At 45.3% G+C, this 18727-nt stretch overlaps 8 non-coding genes across 8 annotated transcripts; all 8 read left to right on the top strand.

Annotated features, from left to right (window-relative positions):
* Nucleotides 1-1859: 1859 nt before the first annotated feature.
* Nucleotides 1860-2045, top strand: LOC130332521 (U2 spliceosomal RNA). Its single transcript, XR_008875204.1, has one exon. It is a non-coding gene; the product is annotated as a U2 spliceosomal RNA (small nuclear RNA).
* A 2097-nt stretch (nt 2046-4142) lies between these two features.
* On the top strand, nt 4143-4333 carry LOC130332554 (U2 spliceosomal RNA). The gene has a single exon (XR_008875227.1). It is a non-coding gene; the product is annotated as a U2 spliceosomal RNA (small nuclear RNA).
* A 2104-nt stretch (nt 4334-6437) lies between these two features.
* LOC130332553 (U2 spliceosomal RNA) lies at nt 6438-6628 on the top strand. Its single transcript, XR_008875226.1, has one exon. It is a non-coding gene; the product is annotated as a U2 spliceosomal RNA (small nuclear RNA).
* A 2089-nt stretch (nt 6629-8717) lies between these two features.
* Nucleotides 8718-8908, top strand: LOC130332552 (U2 spliceosomal RNA). Its single transcript, XR_008875225.1, has one exon. It is a non-coding gene; the product is annotated as a U2 spliceosomal RNA (small nuclear RNA).
* Nucleotides 8909-10995: 2087 nt separating this feature from the next.
* On the top strand, nt 10996-11186 carry LOC130332551 (U2 spliceosomal RNA). The gene has a single exon (XR_008875224.1). It is a non-coding gene; the product is annotated as a U2 spliceosomal RNA (small nuclear RNA).
* A 2079-nt stretch (nt 11187-13265) lies between these two features.
* On the top strand, nt 13266-13453 carry LOC130332512 (U2 spliceosomal RNA). Its single transcript, XR_008875197.1, has one exon. It is a non-coding gene; the product is annotated as a U2 spliceosomal RNA (small nuclear RNA).
* A 2101-nt stretch (nt 13454-15554) lies between these two features.
* Nucleotides 15555-15745, top strand: LOC130332550 (U2 spliceosomal RNA). The gene has a single exon (XR_008875223.1). It is a non-coding gene; the product is annotated as a U2 spliceosomal RNA (small nuclear RNA).
* A 2086-nt stretch (nt 15746-17831) lies between these two features.
* Nucleotides 17832-18022, top strand: LOC130332548 (U2 spliceosomal RNA). The gene has a single exon (XR_008875221.1). It is a non-coding gene; the product is annotated as a U2 spliceosomal RNA (small nuclear RNA).
* Nucleotides 18023-18727: the final 705 nt, after the last annotated feature.

Here is an 18727-nt window from a genome sequence, read left to right as displayed (position 1 = left end):
TTACAGTAACTTTAACAAGAATGCACTGTTTGTTGAGTCCATAGATTTTGAAAAGGCTTATGATAAGGTTGCACATGATTTTATGTTCATTGCTTTAAAACACTTAGGTATTCCAGAAAAGTTATTATCTGTTATTATGAGTTTTTATCATGGGGTGACAAGTCAGATTTTAGTAAATGGGCATGTGGGGCCTGCTTTTAATGTCTTGTCTGGAGTCAGACAGGGATGCCCACTCTCCCCAATTCTGTTTATATGCGTTATAGAGGGCCTGTTGAAGAATGTGCAGAAAGATAAATGTGTGAGTGGTGTTTTTATTCCAGGTAGTGATGGTAGTAAGTTAAAGGTTTTAAGTTATATGGACGATGTGGTTTTTACTTGTACATCCCAAGCAGATCTCAACAGAGTAAATTTGCATGTGAGGATTTTTTGTTGTGTGGCTGGGATGAATGTGAACTGGGGGAAGTGCCAATTATGCAGTTTTGGGAACCAAGAGAATATAGTAGTGGATGGTGTTAAGGAAAAAGAAGACATTGAAGTGCTAGGAGTGATATTTGATAAAGACCTCAAAGGAAAGAAAAGTTATGAGACTTTGGACAGTAAAATTGAGAAGAAGCTATCCTTCTGGAGGTTAAGGAACTTGTCACTTAAAGGGAAAGTTCTTATCATTAAGTCTGTAATCCTACCGCTTCTCTTGTATACGGCTATGGTGCTTCCTCCAGGGAAGTTATGGACTAGGAGAGTCACAAGGAAGCTTTTTGTGTTCTTCTGGGGGTCTAAGATGGAGAAAATGAGAAGAGAAGAAGTGATGAAGAGTATGAATTTGGGCGGATATAACTTTCCAAACATTGATCTGTTTTTAAAGGTGCACTATTTTCTTTTAATTTTTAAATTGATACAGTGCAATAATAGGGCGGCAGACATGAGTAAATACCTTGCAGGATGGTTGTTTTCCAAATGGGGCTGGTGTGAGAGGGATTTGAGGAGACCCATAGCACATGTGATACCTACCTTCTATGTGCTCCTCAGGTCTTTCAATGATCAATTTGGTTTGAGCTCTTTAGGTGAACCTGATAAAAAGAAAATAGAACAAGAAATAAGGAAAAATGAGAGATTATATGAAGTACCATTCTGCACTAATGCTCAGTCTGTGAAGATTTGGAAGTTTTTTAAAGTTATTGGACTATCAAACAGACAAAAAGACGTTAGTTGGATGTCCTTTCATGGCTGCCTCCCAACCCGATCTTTTTTAAATGGAAGAGGTTTGAGAATAAGTGACAGATGCCCAAGAGAGGGTTGTGGAGGTAGAGAAGACTTAGTGCATCTTTATTGGGACTGTTTTTATGCAAAAGAATTTTTTATGTTTTTAAAGAAGTTTTTAATCCAACTCACTGGATATAACAGTTTTTCTTTTGAGAAAGTTTTTATTGGTCAAGATCTTAGTAAAAAGGAAGATACACGTACTAATTGGATTCTTTTTTCTGTTTTTAAAGAGGTTTTATGGGACTCACGCAATTTGCTTGTTTTTAAAAATGTTGTTATTTCTCCGAGGGAATTGAAAAGATTGTTTTTAGGAAGGATTTTTGCTATCTTTCTACTGGAAAAAAAGAGAATTGGTGAAGAAGAAGCGGAGAAAATCTGGATGCATACACGATGGAAAAATTTATAAGAAGTACGTAAAGGAGAAAGCTGTAAGTTTTTGACCAATTTCTGTGATTGTTTTTGACATGTTTTTTTGTTTTGTTGTTTGGTCACTTTTTCTTGGCACTCGGTTCCCTTAGTTAGTTTTTTCCGTATGATGTTTTTTCAGATATTGTTTTAAGTGACGAGTCTTGGTAGGTGACCTGATGATCGTCCAAACAATAGTCTGTAACTGAGGAAAAAAAAAAAAAAAATCTGTTCTTATCAGTTTAATATCTGATACGTCCCCTATCTGGGGACCATATATTAAATGGATTTTTGAGAACGGGGGCCGATTTCGAAGCTTGCTTCCGTCGCCCTATGCATTGACCCGATATGGCAGTATCTTCGGGTACAGTGCACCACCCCCTTACAGGGTTAAAAAGAAAGATTCCTACTTTCATTGCTACCTGCTTGCTGGCTAGCCAGCTAGCCAGCCCTGTGGGCCTTGCTGCTGCTGCAGCCAAAAAACAAAAGGTGGTGCTGCTGCTGCTTCTGCTGCTTCTGCTTCTGCTTGTGTCTGGCCCCTGTTGGAGCGTCCAGGCACAGGACTTCTGCTGCTGCTGACTAAATGGCCTCCTTAATTGGATCATTTGAGTAGCCAGCACACCTGTGCAGGTAGGGCATGACATGATAGGCAGCTGCCTTGATAGCGGGTGGGTGCTGAATGTTCCTAATTGACAAAATAAGATTAATGCTTATGAAGAAATATAAAATCTCATCCCTTCCCCAATATCGCGCCACACCCCTACCCCTTAATTCCCTGGTTGAACGTGATGGACATATGTCTTTTTTCGACCGTACTAACTATGTAACTATGTAACATAACATGGGGGGGGGGGGGGGGGGTCTCCTGGCTGTTCACACAGGTGTGTCATTGCTGTACATTGACCATGCATTGCTTCTGTGGTATTGCAAAGGCAAAGACAAATGCTTCCAGCCATCCATTGCACTAATGGATTGGTCATCAGCTGGCTGTCTATGTCCCGCATCAATATAGACCAAAGTACAGAGGGTTAGGCTATGCTATTGTGCACCTACCTGATGCATCAGAAGGTGCGAGGCCCTTGCTAAATTCTGTGCACAGACTTTGAGATCTATGCTTTAGACTGTATCTAAACCTGCTCCAACATGGACTGACATTCTGGCCTACTTTCAGCCGATGCGACTTGTCTGTCGCTGAACAGTCGCTTTTTATGTATTCAGCACCTATGTATAATGTTGTAAAAATGCTCTAGAAGCTAAAGTCGCAGAAATGTCACACATATTTGGCCTGCAACTTTCTGTGCGACAAATTCAGACAGGAAAAATCAGTATAAATCCTTAGAAAATTATCCCCCAGTGTCTCCATCTGCTGGCGGTATTGAATAAGCATTGCTGCACTGATGGGGTATGCATTAGACGAAAAAAAAGAAGAAAAAGAAGAATAATACGCCCAGAAAAGAGGCGAAAAGGAGAAAAACGTAAAAAAACGTGAAAAAAAAGTAAGAGGAAGAGAAGGGAAAAAAAGGTGGAAATGGGTTTAAAAGTGATTTCGGCGGAGAAATATATATATATATATATATATATATATATATATATATATATATATATGCGCACACACACACATAGATATAAACGTATTCTCCGTTGAGATATTGCAGCCGCTGCTGTGTCCAGGCCCAGGAGCCTTAGCACTGTGCTGTGATGTCACTCAATACCACTGACATCACTAGGTGTAAACAACATCTCTCCTTTGCTGTGTATGTGACTATGGAGCTGTTTGGTGATGTCGTCTATTACGGCCTTCATAGAAGCAACAGGAGATTGTTGCATCCATCTTGAACCCTCAGAACTACAGTGCTATGATGTCACTCACTTCCACAGGCCTTGCAGAGTGTAAACAACAACAACCCAGCTTTGTTGTGTATGTAACCAAAGGGATTTGTGATGTCACCTAGAACCTTCACAGCAGCGACAGCTTTATGAGGAGCATCAGCACTGCTCTGCCTGAGCAGAACCATCACCGCCATAGGTTGTCAAATAACCCGGATTTAACCCACACAGGTAAGTCCAATGGGGTGCAGGCATGTCCTCTATGCTTACAGCTTCCCGTGGGTGTTGGTTTGATACCGTTTGGGGACAGCCAAGGAGGCATCTGCAGGCAACAAAGGTAGGTGTGTGCTTGTGTGTGTGTTTCCTATGCAGATCCTAAGCCCAGTGTCACATGCAAGTAGGAGGAGTAAGAAGGGTTCCTGGCAAATCCGGGTTATGGATTGCATTTAAAAAGGCCCCGTGGGAGTGCAATGGGCCCCTGTCTTGCTGCTTAGCAATAATGGTATGGGTTTAGGTTCTGCTGTGTGTACTGGTGGTTGACTGCCCCCCAGCCCAGAGTGTGCATGGAAAATTGTCTGGCAGCCTCCCTGACAGCAAGCAGTGATAGTGCCCATGAAGGGGACCTTGTTGGGCCCGCCCCTTTCACGGTTATCGCTTCTCGGCCTTTTGGCTAAGATCAAGTGTAGTATCTGTTCTTATCAGTTTAATATCTGATACGTCCCCTATCTGGGGACCATATATTAAATGGATTTTTGAGAACGGGGGCCGATTTCGAAGCTTGCTTCCGTCGCCCTATGCATTGACCCGATATGGCAGTATCTTCGGGTACAGTGCACCACCCCCTTACAGGGTTAAAAAGAAAGATTCCTACTTTCATTGCTACCTGCTTGCTGGCTAGCCAGCTAGCCAGCCCTGTGGGCCTTGCTGCTGCTGCAGCCAAAAAACAAAAGGTGGTGCTGCTGCTGCTTCTGCTGCTTCTGCTTCTGCTTGTGTCTGGCCCCTGTTGGAGCGTCCAGGCACAGGACTTCTGCTGCTGCTGACTAAATGGCCTCCTTAATTGGATCATTTGAGTAGCCAGCACACCTGTGCAGGTAGGGCATGACATGATAGGCAGCTGCCTTGATAGCGGGTGGGTGCTGAATGTTCCTAATTGACAAAATAAGATTAATGCTTATGAAGAAATATAAAATCTCATCCCTTCCCCAATATCGCGCCACACCCCTACCCCTTAATTCCCTGGTTGAACGTGATGGACATATGTCTTTTTTCGACCGTACTAACTATGTAACTATGTAACATAACATGGGGGGGGGGGGGGGGGGGTCTCCTGGCTGTTCACACAGGTGTGTCATTGCTGTACATTGACCATGCATTGCTTCTGTGGTATTGCAAAGGCAAAGACAAATGCTTCCAGCCATCCATTGCACTAATGGATTGGTCATCAGCTGGCTGTCTATGTCCCGCATCAATATAGACCAAAGTACAGAGGGTTAGGCTATGCTATTGTGCACCTACCTGATGCATCAGAAGGTGCGAGGCCCTTGCTAAATTCTGTGCACAGACTTTGAGATCTATGCTTTAGACTGTATCTAAACCTGCTCCAACATGGACTGACATTCTGGCCTACTTTCAGCCGATGCGACTTGTCTGTCGCTGAACAGTCGCTTTTTATGTATTCAGCACCTATGTATAATGTTGTAAAAATGCTCTAGAAGCTAAAGTCGCAGAAATGTCACACATATTTGGCCTGCAACTTTCTGTGCGACAAATTCAGACAGGAAAAATCAGTATAAATCCTTAGAAAATTATCCCCCAGTGTCTCCATCTGCTGGCGGTATTGAATAAGCATTGCTGCACTGATGGGGTATGCATTAGACGAAAAAAAAGAAGAAAAAGAAGAATAATACGCCCAGAAAAGAGGCGAAAAGGAGAAAAACGTAAAAAAACGTGAAAAAAAAGTAAGAGGAAGAGAAGGGAAAAAAAGGTGGAAATGGGTTTAAAAGTGATTTCGGCGGAGAAATATATATATATATATATATATATATATATATATATATATATATATGCGCACACACACACATAGATATAAACGTATTCTCCGTTGAGATATTGCAGCCGCTGCTGTGTCCAGGCCCAGGAGCCTTAGCACTGTGCTGTGATGTCACTCAATACCACTGACATCACTAGGTGTAAACAACATCTCTCCTTTGCTGTGTATGTGACTATGGAGCTGTTTGGTGATGTCGTCTATTACGGCCTTCATAGAAGCAACAGGAGATTGTTGCATCCATCTTGAACCCTCAGAACTACAGTGCTATGATGTCACTCACTTCCACAGGCCTTGCAGAGTGTAAACAACAACAACCCAGCTTTGTTGTGTATGTAACCAAAGGGATTTGTGATGTCACCTAGAACCTTCACAGCAGCGACAGCTTTATGAGGAGCATCAGCACTGCTCTGCCTGAGCAGAACCATCACCGCCATAGGTTGTCAAATAACCCGGATTTAACCCACACAGGTAAGTCCAATGGGGTGCAGGCATGTCCTCTATGCTTACATGCTTACAGCTTCCCGTGGGTGTTGGTTTGATACCGTTTGGGGACAGCCAAGGAGGCATCTGCAGGCAACAAAGGTAGGTGTGTGCTTGTGTGTGTGTTTCCTATGCAGATCCTAAGCCCAGTGTCACATGCAAGTAGGAGGAGTAAGAAGGGTTCCTGGCAAATCCGGGTTATGGATTGCATTTAAAAAGGCCCCGTGGGAGTGCAATGGGCCCCTGTCTTGCTGCTTAGCAATAATGGTATGGGTTTAGGTTCTGCTGTGTGTACTGGTGGTTGACTGCCCCCCAGCCCAGAGTGTGCATGGAAAATTGTCTGGCAGCCTCCCTGACAGCAAGCAGTGATAGTGCCCATGAAGGGGACCTTGTTGGGCCCGCCCCTTTCACGGTTATCGCTTCTCGGCCTTTTGGCTAAGATCAAGTGTAGTATCTGTTCTTATCAGTTTAATATCTGATACGTCCCCTATCTGGGGACCATATATTAAATGGATTTTTGAGAACGGGGGCCGATTTCGAAGCTTGCTTCCGTCGCCCTATGCATTGACCCGATATGGCAGTATCTTCGGGTACAGTGCACCACCCCCTTACAGGGTTAAAAAGAAAGATTCCTACTTTCATTGCTACCTGCTTGCTGGCTAGCCAGCTAGCCAGCCCTGTGGGCCTTGCTGCTGCTGCAGCCAAAAAACAAAAGGTGGTGCTGCTGCTGCTTCTGCTGCTTCTGCTTCTGCTTGTGTCTGGCCCCTGTTGGAGCGTCCAGGCACAGGACTTCTGCTGCTGCTGACTAAATGGCCTCCTTAATTGGATCATTTGAGTAGCCAGCACACCTGTGCAGGTAGGGCATGACATGATAGGCAGCTGCCTTGATAGCGGGTGGGTGCTGAATGTTCCTAATTGACAAAATAAGATTAATGCTTATGAAGAAATATAAAATCTCATCCCTTCCCCAATATCGCGCCACACCCCTACCCCTTAATTCCCTGGTTGAACGTGATGGACATATGTCTTTTTTCGACCGTACTAACTATGTAACTATGTAACATAACATGGGGGGGGGGGGGGTCTCCTGGCTGTTCACACAGGTGTGTCATTGCTGTACATTGACCATGCATTGCTTCTGTGGTATTGCAAAGGCAAAGACAAATGCTTCCAGCCATCCATTGCACTAATGGATTGGTCATCAGCTGGCTGTCTATGTCCCGCATCAATATAGACCAAAGTACAGAGGGTTAGGCTATGCTATTGTGCACCTACCTGATGCATCAGAAGGTGCGAGGCCCTTGCTAAATTCTGTGCACAGACTTTGAGATCTATGCTTTAGACTGTATCTAAACCTGCTCCAACATGGACTGACATTCTGGCCTACTTTCAGCCGATGCGACTTGTCTGTCGCTGAACAGTCGCTTTTTATGTATTCAGCACCTATGTATAATGTTGTAAAAATGCTCTAGAAGCTAAAGTCGCAGAAATGTCACACATATTTGGCCTGCAACTTTCTGTGCGACAAATTCAGACAGGAAAAATCAGTATAAATCCTTAGAAAATTATCCCCCAGTGTCTCCATCTGCTGGCGGTATTGAATAAGCATTGCTGCACTGATGGGGTATGCATTAGACGAAAAAAAAGAAGAAAAAGAAGAATAATACGCCCAGAAAAGAGGCGAAAAGGAGAAAAACGTAAAAAAACGTGAAAAAAAAGTAAGAGGAAGAGAAGGGAAAAAAAGGTGGAAATGGGTTTAAAAGTGATTTCGGCGGAGAAATATATATATATATATATATATATATATATATATATATATATATGCGCACACACACACATAGATATAAACGTATTCTCCGTTGAGATATTGCAGCCGCTGCTGTGTCCAGGCCCAGGAGCCTTAGCACTGTGCTGTAATGTCACTCAATACCACTGACATCACTAGGTGTAAACAACATCTCTCCTTTGCTGTGTATGTGACTATGGAGCTGTTTGGTGATGTCGTCTATTACGGCCTTCATAGAAGCAACAGGAGATTGTTGCATCCATCTTGAACCCTCAGAACTACAGTGCTATGATGTCACTCACTTCCACAGGCCTTGCAGAGTGTAAACAACAACAACCCAGCTTTGTTGTGTATGTAACCAAAGGGATTTGTGATGTCACCTAGAACCTTCACAGCAGCGACAGCTTTATGAGGAGCATCAGCACTGCTCTGCCTGAGCAGAACCATCACCGCCATAGGTTGTCAAATAACCCGGATTTAACCCACACAGGTAAGTCCAATGGGGTGCAGGCATGTCCTCTATGCTTACAGCTTCCCGTGGGTGTTGGTTTGATACCGTTTGGGGACAGCCAAGGAGGCATCTGCAGGCAACAAAGGTAGGTGTGTGCTTGTGTGTGTGTTTCCTATGCAGATCCTAAGCCCAGTGTCACATGCAAGTAGGAGGAGTAAGAAGGGTTCCTGGCAAATCCGGGTTATGGATTGCATTTAAAAAGGCCCCGTGGGAGTGCAATGGGCCCCTGTCTTGCTGCTTAGCAATAATGGTATGGGTTTAGGTTCTGCTGTGTGTACTGGTGGTTGACTGCCCCCCAGCCCAGAGTGTGCATGGAAAATTGTCTGGCAGCCTCCCTGACAGCAAGCAGTGATAGTGCCCATGAAGGGGACCTTGTTGGGCCCGCCCCTTTCACGGTTATCGCTTCTCGGCCTTTTGGCTAAGATCAAGTGTAGTATCTGTTCTTATCAGTTTAATATCTGATACGTCCCCTATCTGGGGACCATATATTAAATGGATTTTTGAGAACGGGGGCCGATTTCGAAGCTTGCTTCCGTCGCCCTATGCATTGACCCGATATGGCAGTATCTTCGGGTACAGTGCACCACCCCCTTACAGGGTTAAAAAGAAAGATTCCTACTTTCATTGCTACCTGCTTGCTGGCTAGCCAGCTAGCCAGCCCTGTGGGCCTTGCTGCTGCTGCAGCCAAAAAACAAAAGGTGGTGCTGCTGCTGCTTCTGCTGCTTCTGCTTCTGCTTGTGTCTGGCCCCTGTTGGAGCGTCCAGGCACAGGACTTCTGCTGCTGCTGACTAAATGGCCTCCTTAATTGGATCATTTGAGTAGCCAGCACACCTGTGCAGGTAGGGCATGACATGATAGGCAGCTGCCTTGATAGCGGGTGGGTGCTGAATGTTCCTAATTGACAAAATAAGATTAATGCTTATGAAGAAATATAAAATCTCATCCCTTCCCCAATATCGCGCCACACCCCTACCCCTTAATTCCCTGGTTGAACGTGATGGACATATGTCTTTTTTCGACCGTACTAACTATGTAACTATGTAACATAACATGGGGGGGGGGGGTCTCCTGGCTGTTCACACAGGTGTGTCATTGCTGTACATTGACCATGCATTGCTTCTGTGGTATTGCAAAGGCAAAGACAAATGCTTCCAGCCATCCATTGCACTAATGGATTGGTCATCAGCTGGCTGTCTATGTCCCGCATCAATATAGACCAAAGTACAGAGGGTTAGGCTATGCTATTGTGCACCTACCTGATGCATCAGAAGGTGCGAGGCCCTTGCTAAATTCTGTGCACAGACTTTGAGATCTATGCTTTAGACTGTATCTAAACCTGCTCCAACATGGACTGACATTCTGGCCTACTTTCAGCCGATGCGACTTGTCTGTCGCTGAACAGTCGCTTTTTATGTATTCAGCACCTATGTATAATGTTGTAAAAATGCTCTAGAAGCTAAAGTCGCAGAAATGTCACACATATTTGGCCTGCAACTTTCTGTGCGACAAATTCAGACAGGAAAAATCAGTATAAATCCTTAGAAAATTATCCCCCAGTGTCTCCATCTGCTGGCGGTATTGAATAAGCATTGCTGCACTGATGGGGTATGCATTAGACGAAAAAAAAGAAGAAAAAGAAGAATAATACGCCCAGAAAAGAGGCGAAAAGGAGAAAAACGTAAAAAAACGTGAAAAAAAAGTAAGAGGAAGAGAAGGGAAAAAAAGGTGGAAATGGGTTTAAAAGTGATTTCGGCGGAGAAATATATATATATATATATATATATATATATATATATATATATATGCGCACACACACACATAGATATAAACGTATTCTCCGTTGAGATATTGCAGCCGCTGCTGTGTCCAGGCCCAGGAGCCTTAGCACTGTGCTGTGATGTCACTCAATACCACTGACATCACTAGGTGTAAACAACATCTCTCCTTTGCTGTGTATGTGACTATGGAGCTGTTTGGTGATGTCGTCTATTACGGCCTTCATAGAAGCAACAGGAGATTGTTGCATCCATCTTGAACCCTCAGAACTACAGTGCTATGATGTCACTCACTTCCACAGGCCTTGCAGAGTGTAAACAACAACAACCCAGCTTTGTTGTGTATGTAACCAAAGGGATTTGTGATGTCACCTAGAACCTTCACAGCAGCGACAGCTTTATGAGGAGCATCAGCACTGCTCTGCCTGAGCAGAACCATCACCGCCATAGGTTGTCAAATAACCCGGATTTAACCCACACAGGTAAGTCCAATGGGGTGCAGGCATGTCCTCTATGCTTACAGCTTCCCGTGGGTGTTGGTTTGATACCGTTTGGGGACAGCCAAGGAGGCATCTGCAGGCAACAAAGGTAGGTGTGTGCTTGTGTGTGTGTTTCCTATGCAGATCCTAAGCCCAGTGTCACATGCAAGTAGGAGGAGTAAGAAGGGTTCCTGGCAAATCCGGGTTATGGATTGCATTTAAAAAGGCCCCGTGGGAGTGCAATGGGCCCCTGTCTTGCTGCTTAGCAATAATGGTATGGGTTTAGGTTCTGCTGTGTGTACTGGTGGTTGACTGCCCCCCAGCCCAGAGTGTGCATGGAAAATTGTCTGGCAGCCTCCCTGACAGCAAGCAGTGATAGTGCCCATGAAGGGGACCTTGTTGGGCCCGCCCCTTTCACGGTTATCGCTTCTCGGCCTTTTGGCTAAGATCAAGTGTAGTATCTGTTCTTATCAGTTTAATATCTGATACGTCCCCTATCTGGGGACCATATATTAAATGGATTTTTGAGAACGGGGGCCGATTTCGAAGCTTGCTTCCGTCGCCCTATGCATTGACCCGATATGGCAGTATCTTCGGGTACAGTGCACCACCCCCTTACAGGGTTAAAAAGAAAGATTCCTACTTTCATTGCTACCTGCTTGCTAGCTAGCCAGCCCTGTGGGCCTTGCTGCTGCTGCAGCCAAAAAACAAAAGGTGGTGCTGCTGCTGCTTCTGCTGCTTCTGCTTCTGCTTGTGTCTGGCCCCTGTTGGAGCGTCCAGGCACAGGACTTCTGCTGCTGCTGACTAAATGGCCTCCTTAATTGGATCATTTGAGTAGCCAGCACACCTGTGCAGGTAGGGCATGACATGATAGGCAGCTGCCTTGATAGCGGGTGGGTGCTGAATGTTCCTAATTGACAAAATAAGATTAATGCTTATGAAGAAATATAAAATCTCATCCCTTCCCCAATATCGCGCCACACCCCTACCCCTTAATTCCCTGGTTGAACGTGATGGACATATGTCTTTTTTCGACCGTACTAACTATGTAACTATGTAACATAACATGGGGGGGGGGGGTCTCCTGGCTGTTCACACAGGTGTGTCATTGCTGTACATTGACCATGCATTGCTTCTGTGGTATTGCAAAGGCAAAGACAAATGCTTCCAGCCATCCATTGCACTAATGGATTGGTCATCAGCTGGCTGTCTATGTCCCGCATCAATATAGACCAAAGTACAGAGGGTTAGGCTATGCTATTGTGCACCTACCTGATGCATCAGAAGGTGCGAGGCCCTTGCTAAATTCTGTGCACAGACTTTGAGATCTATGCTTTAGACTGTATCTAAACCTGCTCCAACATGGACTGACATTCTGGCCTACTTTCAGCCGATGCGACTTGTCTGTCGCTGAACAGTCGCTTTTTATGTATTCAGCACCTATGTATAATGTTGTAAAAATGCTCTAGAAGCTAAAGTCGCAGAAATGTCACACATATTTGGCCTGCAACTTTCTGTGCGACAAATTCAGACAGGAAAAATCAGTATAAATCCTTAGAAAATTATCCCCCAGTGTCTCCATCTGCTGGCGGTATTGAATAAGCATTGCTGCACTGATGGGGTATGCATTAGACGAAAAAAAAGAAGAAAAAGAAGAATAATACGCCCAGAAAAGAGGCGAAAAGGAGAAAAACGTAAAAAAACGTGAAAAAAAAGTAAGAGGAAGAGAAGGGAAAAAAAGGTGGAAATGGGTTTAAAAGTGATTTCGGCGGAGAAATATATATATATATATATATATATATATATATATATATATATATGCGCACACACACACATAGATATAAACGTATTCTCCGTTGAGATATTGCAGCCGCTGCTGTGTCCAGGCCCAGGAGCCTTAGCACTGTGCTGTGATGTCACTCAATACCACTGACATCACTAGGTGTAAACAACATCTCTCCTTTGCTGTGTATGTGACTATGGAGCTGTTTGGTGATGTCGTCTATTACGGCCTTCATAGAAGCAACAGGAGATTGTTGCATCCATCTTGAACCCTCAGAACTACAGTGCTATGATGTCACTCACTTCCACAGGCCTTGCAGAGTGTAAACAACAACAACCCAGCTTTGTTGTGTATGTAACCAAAGGGATTTGTGATGTCACCTAGAACCTTCACAGCAGCGACAGCTTTATGAGGAGCATCAGCACTGCTCTGCCTGAGCAGAACCATCACCGCCATAGGTTGTCAAATAACCCGGATTTAACCCACACAGGTAAGTCCAATGGGGTGCAGGCATGTCCTCTATGCTTACAGCTTCCCGTGGGTGTTGGTTTGATACCGTTTGGGGACAGCCAAGGAGGCATCTGCAGGCAACAAAGGTAGGTGTGTGCTTGTGTGTGTGTTTCCTATGCAGATCCTAAGCCCAGTGTCACATGCAAGTAGGAGGAGTAAGAAGGGTTCCTGGCAAATCCGGGTTATGGATTGCATTTAAAAAGGCCCCGTGGGAGTGCAATGGGCCCCTGTCTTGCTGCTTAGCAATAATGGTATGGGTTTAGGTTCTGCTGTGTGTACTGGTGGTTGACTGCCCCCCAGCCCAGAGTGTGCATGGAAAATTGTCTGGCAGCCTCCCTGACAGCAAGCAGTGATAGTGCCCATGAAGGGGACCTTGTTGGGCCCGCCCCTTTCACGGTTATCGCTTCTCGGCCTGGCTAAGATCAAGTGTAGTATCTGTTCTTATCAGTTTAATATCTGATACGTCCCCTATCTGGGGACCATATATTAAATGGATTTTTGAGAACGGGGGCCGATTTCGAAGCTTGCTTCCGTCGCCCTATGCATTGACCCGATATGGCAGTATCTTCGGGTACAGTGCACCACCCCCTTACAGGGTTAAAAAGAAAGATTCCTACTTTCATTGCTACCTGCTTGCTGGCTAGCCAGCTAGCCAGCCCTGTGGGCCTTGCTGCTGCTGCAGCCAAAAAACAAAAGGTGGTGCTGCTGCTGCTTCTGCTGCTTCTGCTTCTGCTTGTGTCTGGCCCCTGTTGGAGCGTCCAGGCACAGGACTTCTGCTGCTGCTGACTAAATGGCCTCCTTAATTGGATCATTTGAGTAGCCAGCACACCTGTGCAGGTAGGGCATGACATGATAGGCAGCTGCCTTGATAGCGGGTGGGTGCTGAATGTTCCTAATTGACAAAATAAGATTAATGCTTATGAAGAAATATAAAATCTCATCCCTTCCCCAATATCGCGCCACACCCCTACCCCTTAATTCCCTGGTTGAACGTGATGGACATATGTCTTTTTTCGACCGTACTAACTATGTAACTATGTAACATAACATGGGGGGGGGGGGGGGTCTCCTGGCTGTTCACACAGGTGTGTCATTGCTGTACATTGACCATGCATTGCTTCTGTGGTATTGCAAAGGCAAAGACAAATGCTTCCAGCCATCCATTGCACTAATGGATTGGTCATCAGCTGGCTGTCTATGTCCCGCATCAATATAGACCAAAGTACAGAGGGTTAGGCTATGCTATTGTGCACCTACCTGATGCATCAGAAGGTGCGAGGCCCTTGCTAAATTCTGTGCACAGACTTTGAGATCTATGCTTTAGACTGTATCTAAACCTGCTCCAACATGGACTGACATTCTGGCCTACTTTCAGCCGATGCGACTTGTCTGTCGCTGAACAGTCGCTTTTTATGTATTCAGCACCTATGTATAATGTTGTAAAAATGCTCTAGAAGCTAAAGTCGCAGAAATGTCACACATATTTGGCCTGCAACTTTCTGTGCGACAAATTCAGACAGGAAAAATCAGTATAAATCCTTAGAAAATTATCCCCCAGTGTCTCCATCTGCTGGCGGTATTGAATAAGCATTGCTGCACTGATGGGGTATGCATTAGACGAAAAAAAAGAAGAAAAAGAAGAATAATACGCCCAGAAAAGAGGCGAAAAGGAGAAAAACGTAAAAAAACGTGAAAAAAAAGTAAGAGGAAGAGAAGGGAAAAAAAGGTGGAAATGGGTTTAAAAGTGATTTCGGCGGAGAAATATATATATATATATATATATATATATATATATATATATATATATATATATATGCGCACACACACACATAGATATAAACGTATTCTCCGTTGAGATATTGCAGCCGCTGCTGTGTCCAGGCCCAGGAGCCTTAGCACTGTGCTGTGATGTCACTCAATACCACTGACATCACTAGGTGTAAACAACATCTCTCCTTTGCTGTGTATGTGACTATGGAGCTGTTTGGTGATGTCGTCTATTACGGCCTTCATAGAAGCAACAGGAGATTGTTGCATCCATCTTGAACCCTCAGAACTACAGTGCTATGATGTCACTCACTTCCACAGGCCTTGCAGAGTGTAAACAACAACAACCCAGCTTTGTTGTGTATGTAACCAAAGGGATTTGTGATGTCACCTAGAACCTTCACAGCAGCGACAGCTTTATGAGGAGCATCAGCACTGCTCTGCCTGAGCAGAACCATCACCGCCATAGGTTGTCAAATAACCCGGATTTAACCCACACAGGTAAGTCCAATGGGGTGCAGGCATGTCCTCTATGCTTACAGCTTCCCGTGGGTGTTGGTTTGATACCGTTTGGGGACAGCCAAGGAGGCATCTGCAGGCAACAAAGGTAGGTGTGTGCTTGTGTGTGTGTTTCCTATGCAGATCCTAAGCCCAGTGTCACATGCAAGTAGGAGGAGTAAGAAGGGTTCCTGGCAAATCCGGGTTATGGATTGCATTTAAAAAGGCCCCGTGGGAGTGCAATGGGCCCCTGTCTTGCTGCTTAGCAATAATGGTATGGGTTTAGGTTCTGCTGTGTGTACTGGTGGTTGACTGCCCCCCAGCCCAGAGTGTGCATGGAAAATTGTCTGGCAGCCTCCCTGACAGCAAGCAGTGATAGTGCCCATGAAGGGGACCTTGTTGGGCCCGCCCCTTTTCACGGTTATCGCTTCTCGGCCTTTTGGCTAAGATCAAGTGTAGTATCTGTTCTTATCAGTTTAATATCTGATACGTCCCCTATCTGGGGACCATATATTAAATGGATTTTTGAGAACGGGGGCCGATTTCGAAGCTTGCTTCCGTCGCCCTATGCATTGACCCGATATGGCAGTATCTTCGGGTACAGTGCACCACCCCCTTACAGGGTTAAAAGAAAGATTCCTACTTTCATTGCTACCTGCTTGCTGGCTAGCCAGCTAGCCAGCCCTGTGGGCCTTGCTGCTGCTGCAGCCAAAAAACAAAAGGTGGTGCTGCTGCTGCTTCTGCTGCTTCTGCTTCTGCTTGTGTCTGGCCCCTGTTGGAGCGTCCAGGCACAGGACTTCTGCTGCTGCTGACTAAATGGCCTCCTTAATTGGATCATTTGAGTAGCCAGCACACCTGTGCAGGTAGGGCATGACATGATAGGCAGCTGCCTTGATAGCGGGTGGGTGCTGAATGTTCCTAATTGACAAAATAAGATTAATGCTTATGAAGAAATATAAAATCTCATCCCTTCCCCAATATCGCGCCACACCCCTACCCCTTAATTCCCTGGTTGAACGTGATGGACATATGTCTTTTTTCGACCGTACTAACTATGTAACTATGTAACATAACATGGGGGGGGGGGGGGGGTCTCCTGGCTGTTCACACAGGTGTGTCATTGCTGTACATTGACCATGCATTGCTTCTGTGGTATTGCAAAGGCAAAGACAAATGCTTCCAGCCATCCATTGCACTAATGGATTGGTCATCAGCTGGCTGTCTATGTCCCGCATCAATATAGACCAAAGTACAGAGGGTTAGGCTATGCTATTGTGCACCTACCTGATGCATCAGAAGGTGCGAGGCCCTTGCTAAATTCTGTGCACAGACTTTGAGATCTATGCTTTAGACTGTATCTAAACCTGCTCCAACATGGACTGACATTCTGGCCTACTTTCAGCCGATGCGACTTGTCTGTCGCTGAACAGTCGCTTTTTATGTATTCAGCACCTATGTATAATGTTGTAAAAATGCTCTAGAAGCTAAAGTCGCAGAAATGTCACACATATTTGGCCTGCAACTTTCTGTGCGACAAATTCAGACAGGAAAAATCAGTATAAATCCTTAGAAAATTATCCCCCAGTGTCTCCATCTGCTGGCGGTATTGAATAAGCATTGCTGCACTGATGGGGTATGCATTAGACGAAAAAAAAGAAGAAAAAGAAGAATAATACGCCCAGAAAAGAGGCGAAAAGGAGAAAAACGTAAAAAAACGTGAAAAAAAAGTAAGAGGAAGAGAAGGGAAAAAAAGGTGGAAATGGGTTTAAAAGTGATTTCGGCGGAGAAATATATATATATATATATATATATATATATATATATATATGCGCACACACACACATAGATATAAACGTATTCTCCGTTGAGATATTGCAGCCGCTGCTGTGTCCAGGCCCAGGAGCCTTAGCACTGTGCTGTGATGTCACTCAATACCACTGACATCACTAGGTGTAAACAACATCTCTCCTTTGCTGTGTATGTGACTATGGAGCTGTTTGGTGATGTCGTCTATTACGGCCTTCATAGAAGCAACAGGAGATTGTTGCATCCATCTTGAACCCTCAGAACTACAGTGCTATGATGTCACTCACTTCCACAGGCCTTGCAGAGTGTAAACAACAACAACCCAGCTTTGTTGTGTATGTAACCAAAGGGATTTGTGATGTCACCTAGAACCTTCACAGCAGCGACAGCTTTATGAGGAGCATCAGCACTGCTCTGCCTGAGCAGAACCATCACCGCCATAGGTTGTCAAATAACCCGGATTTAACCCACACAGGTAAGTCCAATGGGGTGCAGGCATGTCCTCTATGCTTACAGCTTCCCGTGGGTGTTGGTTTGATACCGTTTGGGGACAGCCAAGGAGGCATCTGCAGGCAACAAAGGTAGGTGTGTGCTTGTGTGTGTGTTTCCTATGCAGATCCTAAGCCCAGTGTCACATGCAAGTAGGAGGAGTAAGAAGGGTTCCTGGCAAATCCGGGTTATGGATTGCATTTAAAAAGGCCCCGTGGGAGTGCAATGGGCCCCTGTCTTGCTGCTTAGCAATAATGGTATGGGTTTAGGTTCTGCTGTGTGTACTGGTGGTTGACTGCCCCCCAGCCCAGAGTGTGCATGGAAAATTGTCTGGCAGCCTCCCTGACAGCAAGCAGTGATAGTGCCCATGAAGGGGACCTTGTTGGGCCCGCCCCTTTCACGGTTATCGCTTCTCGGCCTTTTGGCTAAGATCAAGTGTAGTATCTGTTCTTATCAGTTTAATATCTGATACGTCCCCTATCTGGGGACCATATATTAAATGGATTTTTGAGAACGGGGGCCGATTTCGAAGCTTGCTTCCGTCGCCCTATGCATTGACCCGATATGGCAGTATCTTCGGGTACAGTGCACCACCCCCTTACAGGGTTAAAAAGAAAGATTCCTACTTTCATTGCTACCTGCTTGCTGGCTAGCCAGCTAGCCAGCCCTGTGGGCCTTGCTGCTGCTGCAGCCAAAAAAACAAAAGGTGGTGCTGCTGCTGCTTCTGCTGCTTCTGCTTCTGCTTGTGTCTGGCCCCTGTTGGAGCGTCCAGGCACAGGACTTCTGCTGCTGCTGACTAAATGGCCTCCTTAATTGGATCATTTGAGTAGCCAGCACACCTGTGCAGGTAGGGCATGACATGATAGGCAGCTGCCTTGATAGCGGGTGGGTGCTGAATGTTCCTAATTGACAAAATAAGATTAATGCTTATGAAGAAATATAAAATCTCATCCCTTCCCCAATATCGCGCCACACCCCTACCCCTTAATTCCCTGGTTGAACGTGATGGACATATGTCTTTTTTCGACCGTACTAACTATGTAACTATGTAACATAACATGGGGGGGGGGGGGGGGGGTCTCCTGGCTGTTCACACAGGTGTGTCATTGCTGTACATTGACCATGCATTGCTTCTGTGGTATTGCAAAGGCAAAGACAAATGCTTCCAGCCATCCATTGCACTAATGGATTGGTCATCAGCTGGCTGTCTATGTCCCGCATCAATATAGACCAAAGTACAGAGGGTTAGGCTATGCTATTGTGCACCTACCTGATGCATCAGAAGGTGCGAGGCCCTTGCT

The sequence above is a fragment of the Hyla sarda genome, unplaced genomic scaffold, assembly GCF_029499605.1.
Source record: "Hyla sarda isolate aHylSar1 unplaced genomic scaffold, aHylSar1.hap1 scaffold_379, whole genome shotgun sequence".
In the NCBI taxonomy this organism is placed as follows: Eukaryota; Metazoa; Chordata; class Amphibia; order Anura; family Hylidae; genus Hyla; species Hyla sarda.
The sequence above is the reverse complement of the archived record's forward strand: the minus strand, read 5'-3'. Positions and strand labels throughout refer to the sequence as shown.